This window comes from Lissotriton vulgaris, chromosome 11, assembly GCF_964263255.1.
Source record: "Lissotriton vulgaris chromosome 11, aLisVul1.2, whole genome shotgun sequence".
NCBI lineage: Eukaryota > Metazoa > Chordata > Amphibia > Caudata > Salamandridae > Lissotriton > Lissotriton vulgaris.
The window spans coordinates 127,990,795-128,011,723 of NC_141699.1; the positions used below are offsets into that span (position 1 = coordinate 127,990,795).

Below are 20,929 nucleotides of genomic sequence, written 5' to 3' on the forward strand. Positions count from 1 at the left end.
CAACCGAGCCGGGGGGGCACACACTCTCCACCATCACTGGAGTAAATGAGGGTGACTACTGCACAGCTGACCCCGTCGACCAAAGAAGGAGAATGTACTAAACGGCGCGCAATGTAAAGAACGGCTGAGGGACGAAACTAACTGATAGCGCTGACACCGAGGCTTAACAGCAACACGAACTTCACACGTTGAGCCCAGGGCAGATGGTCGGACAGTGGGCTTCGACTTCTACATACCATACTTTGGGAAAGGTCAGGCCAGTAGACCGGGAGCAGAGCTGCAACAAGGTGTACCACTCCTCAGACTACCAGAAACATCACATACTGCTGACACGCAAGGAATGCTGCAGGTGTAGTCGGTGGTGAGAACCGGAGGTGGGAACGACGGAGTACCCAGGAGAGGGGGGGGGGCCAGAATACTACGTACACCCCCCGCACAGACATACAATCAGTGCTACCCACCGCTTTTCGCAACTACCACAACACAGTGCGGTAAAGATACTCTCGCCGCTGCGAAAGTGGAGTGACGCCACGCCAACTGACAGCGAGTTGTTCGGTGACTGACGCTAATTGAGGGCTTGTAACATGCGATAATTTGGAACATTTCGCATCACGCACTTCACACCCACAGCAGTGGGAAAAGCAGCGGACCACGCGCTTCCAGGGACAAACCTAAAGGGATTTTCTCTCTCTGCAGCAAGGACATGATTAACACACGAGGGTAATCACCCAACCGTTGCTTTGGACTGCCTTTCTCCCCCCGGACTTGCAGCAGCACTCTTCCTGGACCTTCAGACTTAGACCTCTGTGTTCCCTGCCACTTTCTCTCTATGACTCACTTCTTCTTCTACCTTTCTACTCCGCCTTTTTAGCGCTCTCTCACCTCCCCCTCTCTGTCCTAGTGACCTCTCTATTGTCTCTCCTGATGCCTACTTGTGACTATCTGCTTCCCTCTCTGGTTTGTCTCACTTTCCTGCCCTTCTCTGTCCCTCCCTTGGCGATGTGACTTTAAAACCAGTCTTATCCCCTCCCTATGTATATAGAGACAACTCTAATTACTAGTATATACAGTTGATGTGACTTTTAGAGTATATCCTTGTGTACCCGTCATGACTTCAAACAAGTATGTATATATATATGTATATAGGGATAACTCTAATCACTAGTATAGGCAGTAGACCTTTGTACCATCTACCATTCCTATGTGACTCTTAGAGTATATCCAGTCATATCCCTTCCCTAGGTATATAGAGATAACTCTAATCACTACTATATGCAGTAGACCGTTGTGCTCTCTACCATTCCTATGTGACTCCATTTGTATCCCTTCCCTATGTATATAGCGATAACTCTAATCACTGTAGGTGACTCTTATCACTAGTGTTCGTAGTGTACCTTAGTACTCTCTACCACCCCTATGTGACCTTTAGGCAATAAATCACCGCCTGTGCCTTCAGATGCCCACGAGGCCCCTGCAAGATAAGACTCCCTCACAGCAACTCAGGAACTGGGCTAGCTTAAAACGAAACTGCCCTCCCTGCTCACAAAACCACAATAATAAAAAGAGGACTACTGTCTCTTCTCCTCATATGGGGCGGCCATCTTTGCCTAGTCTCTCTCTCGGGTGGATAGCCGGGGTTTACACTCATGTGTTTACACCATTTTCTGGATAGAATGTCTACCTTCTTATATGGCAATACTATATCTCTAGTTGTACTATGTTCACTAGCAACTCCGTCATGACTTCAAATAAAGTAGTTGTAAAGGGTCAGCTGAAATTCCAGGAGCCTAGTCCCGACAGGCCGACGATTTCGAAGGGCTGGAAGAGGTCCCCCACTACACGGTGGAGGAGGGCACTGGACATTCCAGGAGCCTAGTCCCGACAGCTCGACGACTTCGGAGGGCTTGAAGTGGTCCCCCGCTACACGGCGGAGGAGGGCACTGGACATCGAATGCTGTCTTATTTAAAGCGCTTTGATAACCTATTCGGTTCAAGTTATTGAAATGTGCAACGTAACTGATTCTATGTAAACTGCTGTGTTAACATGTAACGAAACTTGTGCTATGTAAAGCGCTCTGATAACCTAATCGGTTCAAGTTCGCGCTATAGAAAACTCTAAAAATAAATAAAATAAATAAATATTTCCTTCAAAAACCTGATAGGTTCTACCCTCTAAAACGGAGGATAGCCATTGGAGCGCCGTGCCTTCTACTCCTTTGTTCCTGAGTCGCTGGACCATAATCAAGTTATTTACTGTGTCAAACGCGGCGCTCAGGTCAAGGAGTAGAATGGCCGCCGACCCTCCTGAGTCCAGGATTTTTTTGCTCTCACCAACCACTGCCAGTAGAGCCGTTTTGGTGCTTTGGCGAGGTCGGAAGCCCGTTTGTGAAGGGCGGAGCAGGTTGTGGGTTTCAAGTAATCCAGAGAGAATAGAGTTGACATATTTCTCAGTTACCTTACTTATAGCCAGGAGAAGGGATATGGGGCGGTAGTTGCCCAGGTCTGTAGGGTCTAAGTTGGGCTTTTTTAGTAGGGCTTTAACCATTGCCTCTTTCCACTTGGGGGGGAACCAGTTCAGTGGTAAGTGAAGCATTAATCCTATTAGTCAGAGTTGGGGCTATAAGGGGCAAGACCTGTTTCAGGATGTTCAGGGGTGCAGGGTCGGAGGGGGAGCCACTCTTTACTGTTGTCGTAAAAGAGGTAAAGGATTCTTTGGTCATTGGTGGGAAGGTCTCTAAGAGGTGTGCAGGATGGCGTCGTTGGGGATTTATGAGAGGGCGTGGCAGAGGATCATTATCATTCTTGTAAGTAGTCTGATAGTTTGTTACACCGCATGCCAGAAGGATCCGGGATAGGTGCAGGGGGGGACTTTGAGGAGTTTAATAATATTGAAGGTTTCTTTGGATGAATTAGATGCAGCTAGGATTCTATTCTCATAGTAGGATCCTTGTGCTTTCCTGAGTTCTGTTTTATAGCCAGAAATGGCAAGTCTATAGTCCTGTTTTTTGGTAGGCAGGAAGTCTCTCCTCCATTGTCTTTCTTTCACCATGCATTGTTGTTTCAGGGTGCGTAGCTCTGGAGTAAACCAAGGTGTATTTCGGTGGACCGCCGTCTTCTTTAATTTAATTCTAGGAAGGACCGTGTTGGGTGACTCTTCTATCCAGTGCAAATTCTAGGTCTGTCAGTGCAGAGTCCAAGGAACATAAGAGCAGGTCTGTGCTTGGTCATCTGCGTACCCCAAGGTTGGGTGAAATGTAGCCATATGCCACCCAACACCACACACATCCAGCATGTTTCACCACCAGACATATACACTATAAAGCACACAATAGCTGCACTCTTACGGAAAGAAGTATAAACACAAATTGATGTAGGCACCACTAACACATACAGCTACACAAAGATTGTCATGAACACTGACAAGCTTTAGCCCAGATGTACACAAATACACACATATATGCAATTACACATAAAGACAATTTGGTACCAGCGACGATATACAGATTCAGACCCAGATACACACACATTATGTATGTATGTGTGTGTGTATATATATATATATCAAAACAATACCCTTGCAGGCATAGAGTGATGCATAAATTATGCAAAAAAGGAGAGAACTCTGGGTAGTTCCCAAATTTAGGTGGAAGGCAGCTCCTGTATAGAGCACCCTCAACACCAGTGACACTCCAAATTTGCACACCTCAAATGTCTCCTTTTCTATCAAAGTTTTTAAGCATAGGATTAGCACAGTGCTATCCACGCCGAGATAGAAATGGACAAAGTATTTTGCCATTTGTACAGCAAAGTCTTTAAGCATAGGATTAGCACAGTACTATTCTCGCCGAGCTGTAAAATGACAAAAGCCATTTACCACTCCAGGCACAGTATTACAGCTTTGGATTGGTAAAATACCATCCAAGCTAACAGCATTTTCCGGGGCAAACATAGAAATAAAGCAACATCTTACATGCAAAACAGAGTATTGCGTGTATGTCCTGGAGTGCGAGTGCCATTGAAGTATATAGGCAGTACCAAACTGGCTGTACACAAACTAATTCTACAGCATTTAAGGGCAATCACGAACAAAGATCAAAATTATCCTGTAGCAAGTCACTTCCAGGCGGTACATGATAGTATCCCCAAATTCCTACGATATTATGCTATAGAGTCCATACCAATAACAAAGAGAGGAGGGGATAGAGAAGCAAGGCTTAGGCGAACAGAAACAAGCTATATACTAGAGTTCGACTCAATGTGGCCAGGGGGTTTGAATGCGACAGAGGATCTCCATACATTCCTGTGATGAAAGCATGGATGTGTACTTAAACTCGAGAAAAGCCCAATTACTCATGCTTATATCTGGATATTTATCATGTTTTAAGTAAAATGATTGCTATATACTAGATCAGCTAAACCTTTGAAAAATGGCAAATGTTAACCTGTTTTTGGTGAAAAAGATAATGAGAATAATGTGAACCCTTTTAGCAAATCTGCTTTGTTAACATTGTTTTTAATAATTGGTTTTAAGACATTTGGGTAGTTTTTATCTAGGTGTCTTTTTACTGATTGTTTTTAAGAATGTCACTGGATGTAGCTTATTTATATATAAGGGTTTTTATATTTGCTTAGTGACTTTGCACACTCTGCTACCAACTACAGTCTGCGTATTTGCACAACCAATTGGTATGTAGGAAATGTTTACTAAAAGTATTGAATATTTATTACTCTTATTTGCACTCTGAAGGCATCAGTCACTTTATTTCGAAGTACTTAGGCATATGTCACTTTCATTCATAGTACTGTAGCACCATAGCACTTTATTTTTCAATTAATTTTGAATTGAATATTTCTTGGAAATCTACAAGAATTATTCTATAGAATATTGGTGCAATATATTTAAAACTATGATATTATTGCTGGGGAAATACCAGTCAAGTGACTGTAAACATTTTATGCTTTGTTGTTGTTTTTGTTTATGAATTTATATATATGTTAGTTTATTATACGTAGAGGTGAGCACGTTATCAAGTAAGAATTTTTAGTGCATCATATGAGTTGGACATCTAAGAGACAATATGTAAAAGCATTCATGCAAAAAGTTTTTGTCCTAGTAGCCTAATAATTGTAGAAAAGATTTTCCAATTAGGGCAAAGTAATTATTGTGTATGCATTTAAGCAGTTATTTACAAAAACCTTGAAGACAGTTTTTGGCTAAAACAAGCACACGACACTGTGAATGTATTGAAACATGCTAGTCCATGGAAAAAAGTGATGCACTTGCACTTTAAATTCGGGGGCAGTCATTGCGCATGATCAGGTGATGAAGGCCGCTTGAATGGCGAAACGCGTCATGACAGAATGTGAGAAGAAATAAAATAATGCTGAAATCCAGAGTTGGTCTACGCACGTGATTGCGCGTTCAGGCGGTGTTTTCGCGAGTTGAAGCTGATATATACACATATTCACACACACAGATGCACAATCATACAAACAGATACACAGTCTCGCACACAAAGATACTTTTAAATGTCCACAGGGTAGAAAACCAAGGTTTATACCAGAATTCACACACAGTCACCCACTGATGCACACAGGTGTGCAGGAGTACCACAAATGTACATACACACAAAAACAGTGATGCAGCACATGTATGCACATACAGATACACAGATTTTCTCATACACAAAAATACACTTACAGAGATTCGGTTACAAATAGACATTAAAAAATTAATGCACTGAAATGCAAACAGAAGCACGTCCAACTCGAACTCCCTTCCTAATGATACTCCACTGACTCCCCTTGCAGGCCTGCGTCGTCTTCTAAACGAGCTACATCGTTCATAAAGCTATCATGACTAGCACCCCCGCTTTCCTTGCAGACAAGTTCACCACCTCTAGTGGATCTGTGCACACCATCAGACTAAAGACTAAAAAGTGTAAAAGAGAAGAAAAAAAAACAGGACGGAACTTCTGTTCCATCTAAGCACCCAGGATCTGGAACAGCATCCCGTTATCAGCCGCCCCAATGTTGCTTCAAATTTGTAAAGAGTTGAAAGTAAACATCTTTACAGAACACTATATGAGACACTATATGAGAATGCATTAACTGTCCACAGCCTAGCTTCTTCACGTACTGGATGATTTTATGCTGGTCTTTAACCATGTACGTCGCACCGCTGCTTTCGGCTAGGCTCCCCCTTTAGAAATACCATATACATATAAGTTACATAGATACAGTGTTGTATTCACAGATGAACACAAGAATACACGGATACAGTTATACCTGTGTGTACATTAAAATGTGTATAAGCACAGTTGTACATAAAAAAAAAATCAGCATATACCCACTTTTAATAAAGGCCTCACTCTTCCTTCAAAATAAACACCGAAAATACACATTATGTTGCCTCTGGTACCCAGACACACTCACCAAAACTGTGTGGGTTCAGAAGCACCCTCGTTTGTAATAAAGTGCAGGGAGAAAGCTGTTCACTCATTGCTGTGAGTCATGCCCAGGTGCGAATGATGAAACGTTGTCCTGGGATCATACAGGCACCAAATGTGCACTGGTGCAAACCATATTACACTATCAGTTGGTCAAGTGTGTATGATCTCAGGGCCAGATGTATGTACATGCAATTTTGCATTTCCTAAAAAGCTACTCCTTAGGAATGGCTATTTAGGAAATGCAAAATGATATGCATGCAATAACCGATTTCCTAGTAACGATTGCTACCGAGTAAGAATCCCATATCATTCATACCAAAGGGCTGGTTTTACATTTCCAAAATATAAACTAAGGATAGCTATGTGCATAAGCGCACATGTAGAGCACACATATGCCCTACGAAGGGCTCACAGTTCAATCCCCGGCGCCTGCAGCATCTCAGCATCATGTGACTCTAGGCAATAGCTCACTTAATCTCCCCTACGGTTCCCAGCGCCTGGATATCCTTAGGGGTGATAAATTCGCGCTTTACAAATGTGGAATTTATTTATTTTGACAGACGATTACCCCAATTTCCAAGGGGTCATGTAAAAATGCTGCTGGAGCTGGGGCTGAGTCAGTCGCATCCCACTCGGAGCCCCACAGGCGCCAAGCCCCAGGGCTTTTCAGACCGCCTTGTTGGGACGTGTAACCATTTCAGAGAAGGCAGTCCTGAGGAATGCGTTTCCCTATTTTCTGAGTATGGACATGTGCGTGTTTTCTCGTGGGGCTGGCTGCACAGAGTGCTCCGTCTTGGAAGGATTTCGTGTTTACTCGTCACCTCTCCCACACACTGCCTGCAGCAGCAGGTTGCACAACTGCAGGCCTAGCAAGCGTTCCTGGAACCGGCTGCTGGAATGCCAGCCCTCCCTAGAACTTGAACTCGATGACCTTTGACCTTCTTTGGGTCTGGAGCCGGGCGGTGCAGACAGACCCGGGCCTGCTGGTCGTGCACGCCCAGTGCACACGGGCTGGCGCGGCCCCTCGGGGGTGGTTGGTGGTGGCTGGCACCGCCCTGCCCCGGTTGTGCTCTGCGGTTTGCCTCGGTGCGCTCTTTGTTGCTGGGATTAACCTCTCCCCGTTTGCAGCGGGCCGGGCCTGCCAGTTATTAATGGACCTGGCTGGTACCCGTGTTGACCCTGGCCCTTGGCCCAGTTGGCTGTGGAGCGGAGTGTGGGAGTGTAATCTCTGGTTGAGTAATCCCTCTCACTAGGTGTGGGGGGGGGGGGGGGGGGGGGGCTAGGCTCTTTGAACCCGGGTGGCCCCACCGGGAAGCGGAGGAGGAAGCGTTGTGCAATTTGGCTAATCTGTGAAAGCAGAACTGAAATCCCGAGTGAAGGTGAGGCCTGTCGCGCCCGCGGGGACGCCTGCCTGCCAGGGCACGGGGCTGTGGGAACAGCCGCGGGGAGCCGTGGAAAGGCACCTGCTGGTGAACAGCGTAAAGTACAACCTCGAAAAACAGCAGGGTCACGAAACACGTACACGCTGTTTATAAAGTGGAGACGTGCCCCAAGGGGTCAATGTCCCTTCTGCAGAGAGCTATACATACCAGCGGCCCAAGGGTTCACGCCCTGGGGTCCCGCCTGTCATCATTTCAAGGCCGATAAACCATCGAGGTACCTTATAGCTGGGAAAGAGGAATATCCGTGCTTAAAGCGCTAGAAAGTGTAAGGCCTAGGACAGTAAATCTGGAAATATAGTGCTTTCTACCTAATAGCGTAGAAGCTGTAGCACAGTCTCTGCTTTTCACGTTAACTCCCCGTTATATTTTGCTATGCTGTAGTCGGTCCACTGGAATTACCCTGCAGGAGAGCAACACACTATGAGGCAGGATTGACTAAAAGAAACCGGCAAGTGGGCCAAATTATGCAGCATAATGTGCCACATATTTTAATACTAAAACGTCATTATTTTGTAAAAAAAAAAAAAAAAGTCATACAAGGGAATACAATTTAAATTTCTTTTTATTGTTTGATTAATTAAAATCTTACAATATAGTAACAGTAATTTCCATTATAATAAAAAAGAATATCATTATTTCACATTTAATTTAAAACTTAATAAAACATACATATTACTGAAATGATCAATTTCGTCTTTAGGGTTAAATATAGCAGCATTTACTAGCTCAGATTTCAAGTACAACTGTTCCTTTTATATACATCGTATATTACATCTCAAATTAATCTTGTAAGTTTTACTTGCCTTCTTATTATTACATTTCCAAAAGCTGAGCTCCGTAATTTGACATCGCAAATTAATCGTACTGATCTAAAGCCATTTTTACTAATAATAAAAACTTTACAAAAGCTGAATTCTGTTCTATGTTCTCTTCATGAAGGCATCTTATCAATGCAGGACTACAAGTCCGTATTCCGCTGGAGTTGAAATGCCTCTTTAGTATAGCTTTTCTTTGAACTTTAAGTTTTGGGCATATATACAGCAAATGAATAATAATGTTCTTTTCCTGTTTGACATAGGCGACAGGCATCGTCTACGTGGATCGAAGCCAAGGCATTACATGGCATGAGCCTGGGAAATACTGTCTGGGCTAATATTTCTCCTCATTAGTACCAATTTAACTACCAAATACAGACAAGCATTGGAAATGCAATAGGTCTCGCAGCATTAGAGTTAGTGCTTTTAGAATTGTTTATGGTTTTTTTTGTAAATGATAGTAGGAGACTCGTAAGTCTCCTACTATCATTCTCTTTTTGTATACCGTGGCAGCCCATATCCTGCACTGGGAGCTGCTGGCTTCCCGGTGCTTCTCTCGTTCCCTCCCTGACATGGTAGCTGGGGCAATAATCCCGTAAGCTCCCAAAGAGTCAGTGATAGAGTGTCTGATTTGGGACTAAGAGCAGTGTTTAATTTATTTTAAAAACAAAGGCATATACGCGCACAGACAATTATATAAAATCGGTGCACCAATGGTGCCAAAGTAGGAGATTGCGAGGGCGTTAAAGTTTGTGGTCATGAAGAGAGCACTTCCTCCTCCCCACGGGGTCTGTAGAAAAGAGCAGAGGAGGGAGAGAGGCTTGAATGGAGCGAGGGGAACCTGCATAGATAATGAGCCCCATTCACAAAAATGCACGGAGAGGGGGAGGGGAGATGCTCGCAGCCTCTGCTGAGAAGGAGCTGAGTGCAATTAGCTGCATCCATCACAGAGAAGAGGAGGGGGCTTGGGGGATGGGAGGGGGAAATGGGATGTGCCAATTTGCCAGCACATACAAAAACATCCGCTTGCTGCCAAAGGCAAGAGACACTTTTCCAGACAGGGGGAGGGGAGACAAGCATGGGGGAGGGGAGTTATGACTTATAAAACAAACCCCACTTTAAAAATGTATAATACGCCATTGTGAGCGAGCGGAGATAAATACATGCCAGGTGGTGGGTGCCCAAGTGTCACTAAAGCTAGGGAAATGTGTGTGGGGCTGGTCCGACGTGGCGCTCTGAGTGACGGACCAGGAAGTTACATAGCGCCTTCGATTAGATCTGGCAGCTGTTTAATTGGACAACAACAAAAAATCAAATTGGATTGTAAAGAAATCGCTAAACCCTTTCATGTTATTTTTGCACACCGCAAAGTGAAAGAAACGGGGCACGAGAAATTGTTCACCTAAGTCCTTTATTGGTGGGGAGGGGGCACATTTTATGCGGTGGCTCATATGGTGGCTTTAAGTTTAGTTGTGCTTGAATGTTACGGTAGGTGTATTGGGCACGCAGCTAACATCAGACACACAATTAAGGGGCATTTTAGCAAGGGAAAGGTGTCTTAGTAAATAACGAATTGCGTTTTTAAAGCATAGAGTAAAAAAAATGCCTCTCCGTACTTACGTTGTTGACATGAAATTGCACGTCTCGGCCGGAGCAGGGGGCGGAGCAGGGAGAGCGGGCTTTGGAATGTAATTGACACGGCCGGCCGGTCGTGAAACTGAAAGCATGGCCGGCCGGCCGTGAAAGCCTTTGATGCGGCAGGGGAAATGCGAGACGGCGGGGAGGGGGCGGAGCGGGTAAACAAAGACGGACGTGCACGCGCTTTTAAGCTCAATGCGCATGCGCATTGAGCTTAAAAGTCACGGGCACTGCAAGGAATCGCCACGATTCCTTGCAGTGTGGATAAAGAGTAGATAAGTCCCAATACTCTCGCCTTGCTCGATGCGCATGCGCATCGACAGGCGAGACCTAAAAAAGCATCCAATAGAGGACTAATTAACCTTCGCAAAGGGCCTTCCACTGATTGAATCCACGTCTCCACATTTTTAATAACTTGTTAGGTTAGAGCTAGAAACATTTTTTGGGGGTAATATCTGCAGATGATGTATCCGATGAAGGATTATTTCACAAATGTGGCAAATCCATTATGTGAAAAAAGCGGGGGATTGCTGAATTCTAGTAGCTGTGGTGCATACTGGCATTTAATATTCAGCGTGATCAGCTTTGCATTTGGGAAAGTAGCCAGCCCAATGTACATCTTTACAGACTGTTCAGGATTAAGATTCTTTCCACATGTTGAGAGTTAGGATTCCAGATCCACAGTCTTTGTTCCCACCAGGCACTATCTGAACTGAGGCGGTACTAACCAGTACTTTCAATAGACAGACCTTTCTAATGCGAGACTCCTGGTACCACTAGGCCTAACCCTACGGACTCACCCAGCGGTTGGCTTCAGAGTTCCAGAGCCAACTCTTGTGAGTCCTCTTACTCATTATCCTTCTGCCAGGTTTTCTGGCCTACTGTATGCACCCTTGACCTCTCTCAGGCATGTGAGCTTGATTCATATTACTGATGTGCATGGGAGCTTACCATGTAAGGTACTGTTAGAAATTGTCTTGAAATAAGAGCTGGAATAATGACTGCCCATTTACAGAAGTAAAATCCTACGATTCCCTTAGTTCTGTGCTAGTACCTCAATGCCACATGTATTTGTTTGAGGCTAGTGAGAATCCACTTAATGTCATAGAATCTGAAGCGGTCAGTGCTTTTTGTATTCCCAATATATTCTGGGAATGCAGTTATGAGAAGACCCAAAACTTGATTGTTGTGGCTTGACGTTCCTTCTACCACTCCATGTTGGCAGCATTATTGTACACATTGTAAAAAATGAATCTGCTTTTATCAGTCCTAGTTAATTAACTACAGATTCTAGACTTTAGTTCACAGCAAGTTTTAGACACTCGGAAGTGCAGAAATTCCTGTATGTTTTAACCATCTAAAAAGGGCATCTACATTTGCTCAGACTATTATAGTTGTATTTATTTAGTTCCGGAAGCTGCGATTCTGTACTTAGTTGGTGATAAGGAAACAGAGACTTAACAGGTTTGCCAGTAAGTTAACTGACGGTTTAACTGTCATCCCATGTCTCTGATAACGGCCCCATTGTTCTTTGACTCTAAGCACAAAAGAAACTTCAGAGCTTGCATCAATTATTGAGCTAAATGAAAGATGTAAATATGCAACTCTTTGCCTTAAAATGATCATTTATTGGATCACTTCCATCACTACTCTCCATTTCATGCTTTATTTACTGTGAACCTACAATACTATGTACATCTTGATGGAGATGATAAATGTAAGGCTACCTTGTGCTCTTATTTTAGACTACATCTTTTTGGACTCAACACAGGTACTTTTAGTACTTCAGCTGTGTTCCAGAGGTTTGTCTATGATATTTTACAGGTCGTCATTGACAGTAGTTCGTGCACTCGGTGTTCTTATTGTATCAGTTAGTTTATTAAAGTTGGCATGCATGTTAAAGAGGTCTTTCCTCACCTACACCAATATAAGCTGCATGTAAAACCTGAAAAACGTCCCCCAATGAGGAGACAGGGTTACATTTGGCATTATTGGGACCTTAAGTGTCTCAGAATAAAGTGCATGCAGGTCGAAATTTGCCACCACCATAAGGTGGCAAAGGCACAAAAGTTTTTACGGGGTTTGTTAATTTCCATTGTGGTGTCCGGAACAGGCCTGCCTGCACAGCGCAGACAGCCTCATCTCAACACAATAATTATGTTCTGATCTTACACTGACAATGACACCTAGACCTCTAATCCAGAGCAGGGTGGCGCATCCAAAAGGTAATATAGTTTCATAACCATGTTATTGTTTTTCAGAACAGATACATAATTTCTTCAGAACTATCCATCCTGTTTCACACATCTTTTCTCAGGTACATGCCACTTGATAATTATTATTGCATTCATTTCAGACCCTGACCTGAGGACAATACAACTCTTACAGCCATCCCATTCAAACAGCCTAGGAAGATCTTGTTAATTATTGGTCAGATCAGTTGAAGGATTGCCCTCTCCTATAATCCCCTCTCATTGTTATAGCATCATCAGTTCCCAAGATCCCTTTTGCCAATCTGACTTAGTTCAGGGTGGCCTGCAATCCTTGGGAAACAAAGTCTCTGCCGTTCTAGATCAGTTTTTCGCCTCGCCAATTATTGGTTATCTGTAGCTCTTTACCGATGGACCATTCGCGGAAATCTTTTATCCATTGTTTCCACCAGCAGTGGCTGCTGTCTCATCCAGTAGAGGGTGACACTTCTCCTAGCCAGTGCCAACGTGGCTACCATTTTTCATTTTGTTCTTACATTTAAATGATCCTTATCCAAACAGACATGCTTGCACTGTAGTGGGTATCTGCACCCCCACCACCATTGTTAATCATTCATGTACTATTCTCCAGTACTCCAGTGCTTTATTTGTAAAATAATGATTGCTGGTGCCCAAAGCCCTGATCAAAAGTCAATGTGTCCGGAACCAAAAAATGTCAGGGTGCTGAATACCAAGGCTGTGTATATTGCTTCCACATCAGTCTCTTTAATCCTTTATTAGACACCTCCTTCCCCTTTATCTCAAGGTTGCAGGTTGCTGCTTCCTTCATGACGATTTTGCAGACTTCCCCTTTCTTTCCCCTTTGGGTTTTTTCCCCCTTTCTCTTGAGCTTCGGAAATTTCCAATCATGAAAAATAAGTGCCAGTGGCCACTACTGGCTCAAATTAAGCACCGAGTACCCCACTATTACAGGGAATTTCTACCCCATGTGGACATTCTGCCACAATCTCATCACATTTGGGATACTTACTCTCTTTCATACCATCTATTTTTCTCTTCATCATTGGTGTTGTGCAAGTTATATGAAGTATATGCAGTGCTTAAAATGGAAAAATATAAGTGAGAGTACATGCTTGTTTCTGAGAAGTGCTGGTACTCGCCAATTAAAAGTATTATGATTCTCTTGAACAAAAAAGTGCCGGTATTCCATACCGGCCCATTTAAAATACACAGCATTTGACACAGTTAACTTGTATCCGTCATTTCTGGCCTTGTGAACTATCAGCCTGCACAGCTATCGGTGAATTCCTTATCACAGTCTGTTCCACTGCACTTCCCCTTTGAGTAGGGTTTTGGATAAAACTTTGGACAATGCTGTACATGTCAGGGTCATCGAAAAATGTCCCCTTAGGTCTCCTATTATTACCTTTAAGGTGTTAGATCTTGTTGCTTCCTCAGGGTAACAACCCCCACCCCCCTCCAAACTCTTATCAGTCCGTTATTCCATAGGAATTACATTTCCTTTACCCCAAAATCGAACCGCGCTTCTCTAAAACTTACTTATTTGCCATTTGCAAATTTCTAATCCCATGCGAGTCAGTCCGCCCTGGCTCCATGCTGCATTGTTTATGTCTTTCGTGCACACTCAGCATGCTCTCTTCCCACCGTGCCATCTCATAGCGTATGGGTATGATGTTTGCGTCAGCCTGCAGTACTAAGACTACGTCCTGGCCAGGTATGGTTACCTCCTGTCCAGGTTCACTCTTTTCAATCAGCACGGCTGCGAGAGTTTCAGCTTCCTTCACGCCTTCAAGCAACATCTGTCCAGGCCTCCCTCAGTTGCAAACCATGCCATCACATACTGCAGTAGTTATGTGAAAAATGAATACAATCTTGGTGAACATTATCTGCGCCATCTTGCCCCTTTTCGAGCCCATTCGTGCGCGTAAGCGGCAGCCATTTTGAGCACCATGGCCTCCCGGCCCCTCGCTAATAGCCGGCGCGTCTCTCTCTCTCTCCTAACCTTGCAAACATTCCCCCGCACGCTGACAACCCCCGCTCTCTCATGCCTTGGGTCATAAACCCCCTTCAGCGCAGCTTCACCACTGAATCCCATCCTGTTCCCAGCGCGACACCTCCCCTCATTCCTTTCATGGCCTCAAACCCTTTCGATGCAAACCCCCTTTTTCCTGCGTCCCCGTTTGTCTTCCCTGTTCCCAAGCCGCCACCTGGCCCTGCGGATATTGTTTATTACCCGTACAGTAGGAAGCTTCCCCTCTCCATCAAAGATCCCCGAACCGATCAAAGCCCCCACCCCATGAGATCCGATCAAACCCCATGCATTCCGTGAATCGGCGGAATGCCCTGCTGTGCGACCACTACCACCTGTTGTGACCGGGGTGGGGAATCCAACTGTAAATGTATGTGGGAACGGGTCTGAAGGGGAGATTCCGAGGATGTCCTTTCAAGTCCCAAAATATTACGAGAATGTGTTATGTGCAATAAAGGTTGTGAACTCCAGTATAAGAGGCCAGGCCTCAGAGATGTGGTTAGAGCACCTCGTGACGATACTTGCTGTCTGAATTGATGTGTTCTCCTCCGGAGAGAATAAAATCCTCGTTTCCCGCCTTCCAGTCTCCAGCGCCTGCTTCTTCATTGATTAATATTGGTGGGTCATAGAGGCGATACCGCCGGGCAACATAAAAGGGTCTTTGGTTACCGGTTGTCTTTGGAACCCTTTTTAACAATTGGCGTCCCAAGCGTGGGGCCCATCAGCGACTCGTGGATCCAGTGAGAGAGGTCCTGACGACAGAGTGAACGACTGCAACGATCGGAAGGTACCCTGTCCGATAGACCCTCGTCTGACAGCCGATCATCCGAACTTCACTGGTTCCGAACAGACCTCTCTCGAGTGATCTGCGGTCCTGACTGGGAACCATCAGGAGTGCCACGAGAAGTACGAAGAGAAGAGTACGATCGGGCGCTGGATTCGGAAGACGAGAAACTGTCCATGCGGTCCGGGTAAGGTCGTGTAAACACGACGAATTGCGAAAGTGATAGATAATTGAAAGAAATTGATAATTGTTGTGAAAATACTAGTATTACTCTTTGTTAATTTATTGGAGATTCGCTGTCTACGAACGGAGAAACAACAGGCTCTCCCTTTATAAACAGCGAAGGATAGGTACGCACTCGTCGGACCTATTTCCCCCCTCCCCATTGAACAATTGCCCCCCCCCCCCCCCCCACTGATTAACTGTTATAGATTGTTTTCTGGAGATTCTCTGTCTACAAACAGGGAAGATTAGGTCCCCTCTTTGCAGATAGTGAAAGGGTAGGTGACGCGAACTTTTGCGAGCCTACTTATTCTCCCCAGTGACCATATTGATTTTTTATTTTCGACCTAACATTGATTAACTGTTATAGATTGTTTTCTGGAGATTCTCTGTCTGAAAACAGGGAAGATTAGGTCCCCTCTTTACAGATAGTGAAAGGGTAGGTGACGCGAACCTTTGCGAGCCTACTTATTCTCCCCATTGACCATATTGATTTTTTATTTTTGACCTAACATTGATTGATTGCTCAGAATTGGTTCATGAGGTATTCACTACGTGCAAACAACGTAGAATAGAAATATTCTGTCTAGTCTTTGCGCGCAGTGATAAGATAGGTAGTGCTGACTATTATCCCATTGTGATCCGTCATGCCTGTCTTCTCCCCACTGGTCAATAGCCTGTTTTACCCGGACCGCTTATTAGAGATGAACCATCCGGCTCCGCTGGAAGGCACCCCTAATAAGGACATGTTCATGAAGCATGGATTAATTGCTATAGCCTATAGTGAGCTGTGGCATAATTATACAAAAAGGGATCGAGAAAGACAGTGGCCACTGAGAGGATCCTTTGATCTCGACAAAATAGAAACAGTAGAAATAGCCCTTCGTAGGAATGAAACAACACCTATTATGCTCGATAGTCTCGGCATGTGGCGCAAGGAAGCCGCACGACGAAGGGAAGGCGACAAATTCGGAGAAGGTGAAGGGACACGACGGACAACCCCCCAAACGTCTAGTAGGCAAAGGGAAGGGCCAGCGATGGCACTGCCCCGAGGAGTAGACATGAAAAGCGAACGGTGTAAAGGGATGTGCCGACAAGCCAACCCCGGAACACAACGACCTGAAGGTAATCCCCCGACATTACGCACAGGACGGACAGATTTAAAACAAAACCAATGTGCCTTCTGTAAATGTCTTGGACACTGGAAAGCCCAATGCCCGACTCTGCAAAGCATAGGTAAGAATGGAGGGTTGACAGAAAGGACGGACCGACAGAAAGGAAAAAGACGTGAGATAAAAACCAATCAGACTAGTGTAGACAGAACAGACAGGACCACCCCGTTTGATTATGCTCGGTGGCACAGATTTCGTCAGGCCAATTTTAACGACATGTTAGAGTTCTGGGACTGATTGCTCTCTGTTGCTCCCCCACTCTGAAAAACAAACACAACTGCAGGTCAGTGTAAACAACCCCCCGTTAGAGAAAAGATTCAAGAAAGCCAAGCGTCTATTATATAACTTAGGATTTAATTACGGTAAAACACACAACCAACAGTAAATAGAATAACTAGTAGAACTCCCTAAAACAAACTTTACTGATAGGAAAAATACAAAACGTGTTATGCTCACTCCGGAAGTCCTCCAATGTAACAGTTCGATGGTCCCGCCCATCCGGAACACCTAGCACGTGTGGGGCGGGGCCTGCCAGCAACCATGGGCCAAAAAGAGACCGCCGGCGAGAAGGTTCCGGAGACTCCACAAAGCAGCCAATGAAATGGTCTTCCCATACTGCCCTTCCAGGGATGGCGTCCCCCGGGCCGCAGGTAGGGAGGGGGCGGCTGCAAATGACCCCCTCCCTCGTATCTTCTGGTCCGGCCATCACGAATTCCTCCATCGAACGGATGCAGGGTGGGCAGGGAGGAAGAGGCGACGCGGACGAGCCTCTTCCACCTCCACAGGTAGGAGGCTTCCCTGCCCTGGCCCGACGCCGATGTCCTCCAGCCGGGCGACGGCCATATACCTACGCTGCACAGGAAATATAATGTCCGGCTGGTATATTTCCGTAACACAGGACATATAATGCCCGACTGGTGTATTTGCATAGTACAGGACATACAAGACCCGGCTGGTATACTTGCATAGTACAGGACACACAAAGTCCGACGGACATATTTGCGGAGCACCGGATGTACAGTGGTCCCCCAAGAGTCGGAATCAGGGGTGTAGGGTGGTCATCATGTGCGCCCCTGATTCCAAGAGACGGCGTAGGATGCACCGGGAGAGGAAGACGGCACGGTGAGCCTCCCTCACCTCCCCAGATGAAGGCTCCACTGCTGCACCCTGGCGCCCCGAACCAAAATGTCCTGCTCCAACCGCATGATGCTCTGTTTTTCGCCACCATAAGAAGTTTTCCTCCGCTCCTGACGGATACGGCAAAGGTTGCTGCAGGGCCTCAAAATGGCGTCTGGGCCCTTGAAAGGCGGGTCTAGGCCGCTGGAGTAACTCTGTCCGAAATTGCAACTCGGGCGCTTGCCCACCTGGGCGCAAGCCCCCACCATCGACAAAACATCCCCTCGACTTTGAAGATTCTACCAAAGTCCCAAGAGCCCTCGGCCCCTTTAGGCTTCCGGTGAGGAACAGCTGCATTGATCTCAAATGAAATAACCACGGCACAGCAACAAGATGGCGGTGCTCTCGTGTCTGCATCAGCTTCCGTCTGAACCACCCAGGAACATTATGGGCTAACGAACTCGAGCAAGTTCCGGCTGAACATCAACATGACCCGGTAAGAGAGACTTTACCCCCTCCCTCTCTTGATTGACGGTCCACACCACCAGCCCCTTTGTTAGCACAGTTTTCTTTTGGACTACCGAAAGGGACTCTGGTCCAACCGCCAATTGTCGGGGATATTTTGCCCCTGATGCTACTTCCGGACTAAACCGTCCTCGCCCAAAATGGCGCTGGTATCAATGGAACTTACGGGTGCCTCATGGTGTTCCTTAGCCAATGAAACTTGATGTACTAAGATATATATGTATATATATGAACCATTGCGCACTCAATGTTAAAGGGAGGAGGGTGCACTTGGCAAACATTTAAGAAGAGGTTCTGTAAAAATGTTGATTTCAATGAACAATTTATTTTTGATATTTGTTGTAACTGATACATAACGTCGCTCATGATGCACGCCCGCGGTTTGCATTTAGGAAATGTGATTACGATGAGCTTGACTGTGTTTCCATCTATGAACTGAAATGCCCCCGATTCCTTCGTCACGCAATGAAATGTCTTTGGTTACTTAACAAATAATTAATTAGACCTTTTTACATGTTCTTGTACTACAAAATAACCCCCTACTGTATGTGCTTCCATCGACGACATGTCAGACCAAAATACGAATTGCGCTCTCACCTTTTACGTACTGAATAACTCTACAAATAAAAATCTTAGAAGCTATGGATAGGCTCCGCGTACTTTTGTAAATACGGGTATCGGTGGGAGGGTTTTTCTGTGCACAACTGTTCTGCTCTCTTTTTAAGGTTATCCGAGAAATGGTTGTTCGGCCCTGGGTTGATGGTCAAAACGAAGGTATGATACGCTGCTTATGAAGAAGGACCTCGACTTCAGAGAATGGGTAAAGTAAAATGGTGTGATTGATAAATTGCTATAAGGATATGGTGGTCGAAGGTACTAAGGTACAGGGTTGAACAAAGAACTGGTATGCCTTAAGAACATCACAGCTTTGGGAATGATTTTGGGACCCCGATGACCGGATACATCTACAAAACCGGGTACCTCGCGCTAGGCACCTCTGATTCCTCTTTTTAGCGTCTTTCACTACACACGATCCTTAACGCCTTCCTCGAACCTCCCCATGAACCACCTATCACATCGCCTGCCCCCATGACTTTAAGAAGCCAGAACCCTAAGGGATTATATCCCGAAGAGACAAGTACGATTATGTGGTAAGTAAAGGATTTTCGTGCCCTTACATCTGATGTGTTCGAATGTTGTCCCCCTACCTCCCCTTTTTCTCCCCCTTTTTCCCTCTGCAGGTTACATTAGAATCCCGATTAGAGTATCATAAGGAATCTGGAACCACGTCACGCCCGATGCATGAAGACGGACTAGCGCTACAAAATGGCACAACAAGGACGCTCTCACGACCTTTTTTCCAATCTAACGCTTTTCTGTCCCAAAACTGCATGCTTCCCACCTCCTAACACAGACCCGAAACGTCTAACGTTGGGTAACGCACTGAATAGCCCTAACAATACACGGTCATTCTCTATGTCACACGTGTACTGTTCGGCCTATTGTCTCTCTCTCTCTCTCTCTCTCTCTCTCTCTCTCTCTCTCTCTCTCTCTTTCTCTCACTCACTCTTCCACCCCTCCACACTTTCCCTCTTCCTAGCAACTGGCACCTAATTGGCGAACCTGGTGCACCTCCTGATTGGCCCCAAATACCACAAGTATTTGTGCAAATCTGTCCTAAATAAAATTGTATTGGTACCACGTTACTACCTCTCCTTTTCTACTAAAATATGGATGAAATTTAAATTGGCCGATAGGAAAGGGACAGGTAAGACGACTAAGGTTCCCTAAATTTGACCCACTCTCAGGGAACTATTTGTCAGTGGCTCCTATGATAAAATGTGTCTGTGGTGATATGACCATCCCCATTGAAAATTGTCTCCGTACCCCAAGCTGTAAGAAATGATCGAGACACCCCCATCTACCCAAAATGCCCCCAGTTTGGTATCCATCAGATCCCTCCTTCCCCGAGGATAAGTTTAATAATTATTGCAAACCACCCCTCCCGAGTTTTTGTAGTAACCAGGTTGCGAGGATTTATATAGAAAGTTAGAAGGATGTGTGCAAAGTTGAAAAATTAGATTGAAAAACGAAAGAACTTGTTGCAGTAGGCATGGTTGAATATAAAATGTTTTTTTGTAATGCAGACTCGTTTAGCCTATGTTCATCCCTCAGAAGGATGCTTATCAGACTATGGTGAATAGCACGTTGCACTTTTTGTAAAATACATTTCCCTGATGACTAGCCTAGCCTTGCAAGACTCGTACTAGGGAAATGGGTTTCTGCCAGAAGAACTGACATCTACTATAATAGACATATGACAAATGAACGTAATAATCATCAAAGCGTCAAAGAATTAGCCAACAAAAGGAAGTTGCAAGGAATCCAGCAAACCCATTATCAATTGTTTATACATAAGCCGCAAAAATCTCAAATGTAGCGAGTGCTTACCCCAGTTGCTTGGTGTTGGGAGAGAAATAGATTTATGTAATTACCTTCTTCT

General features: G+C 45.1%; 1 protein-coding gene across 11 annotated transcripts in view; it reads left to right on the plus strand.

Moving 5' to 3' along the window:
• Positions 1-20,929, plus strand: part of NCOR2 (nuclear receptor corepressor 2) — a 1,233,371-nt gene that overhangs the window by 309,770 nt on the left and 902,672 nt on the right. The window lies entirely within an intron of this gene.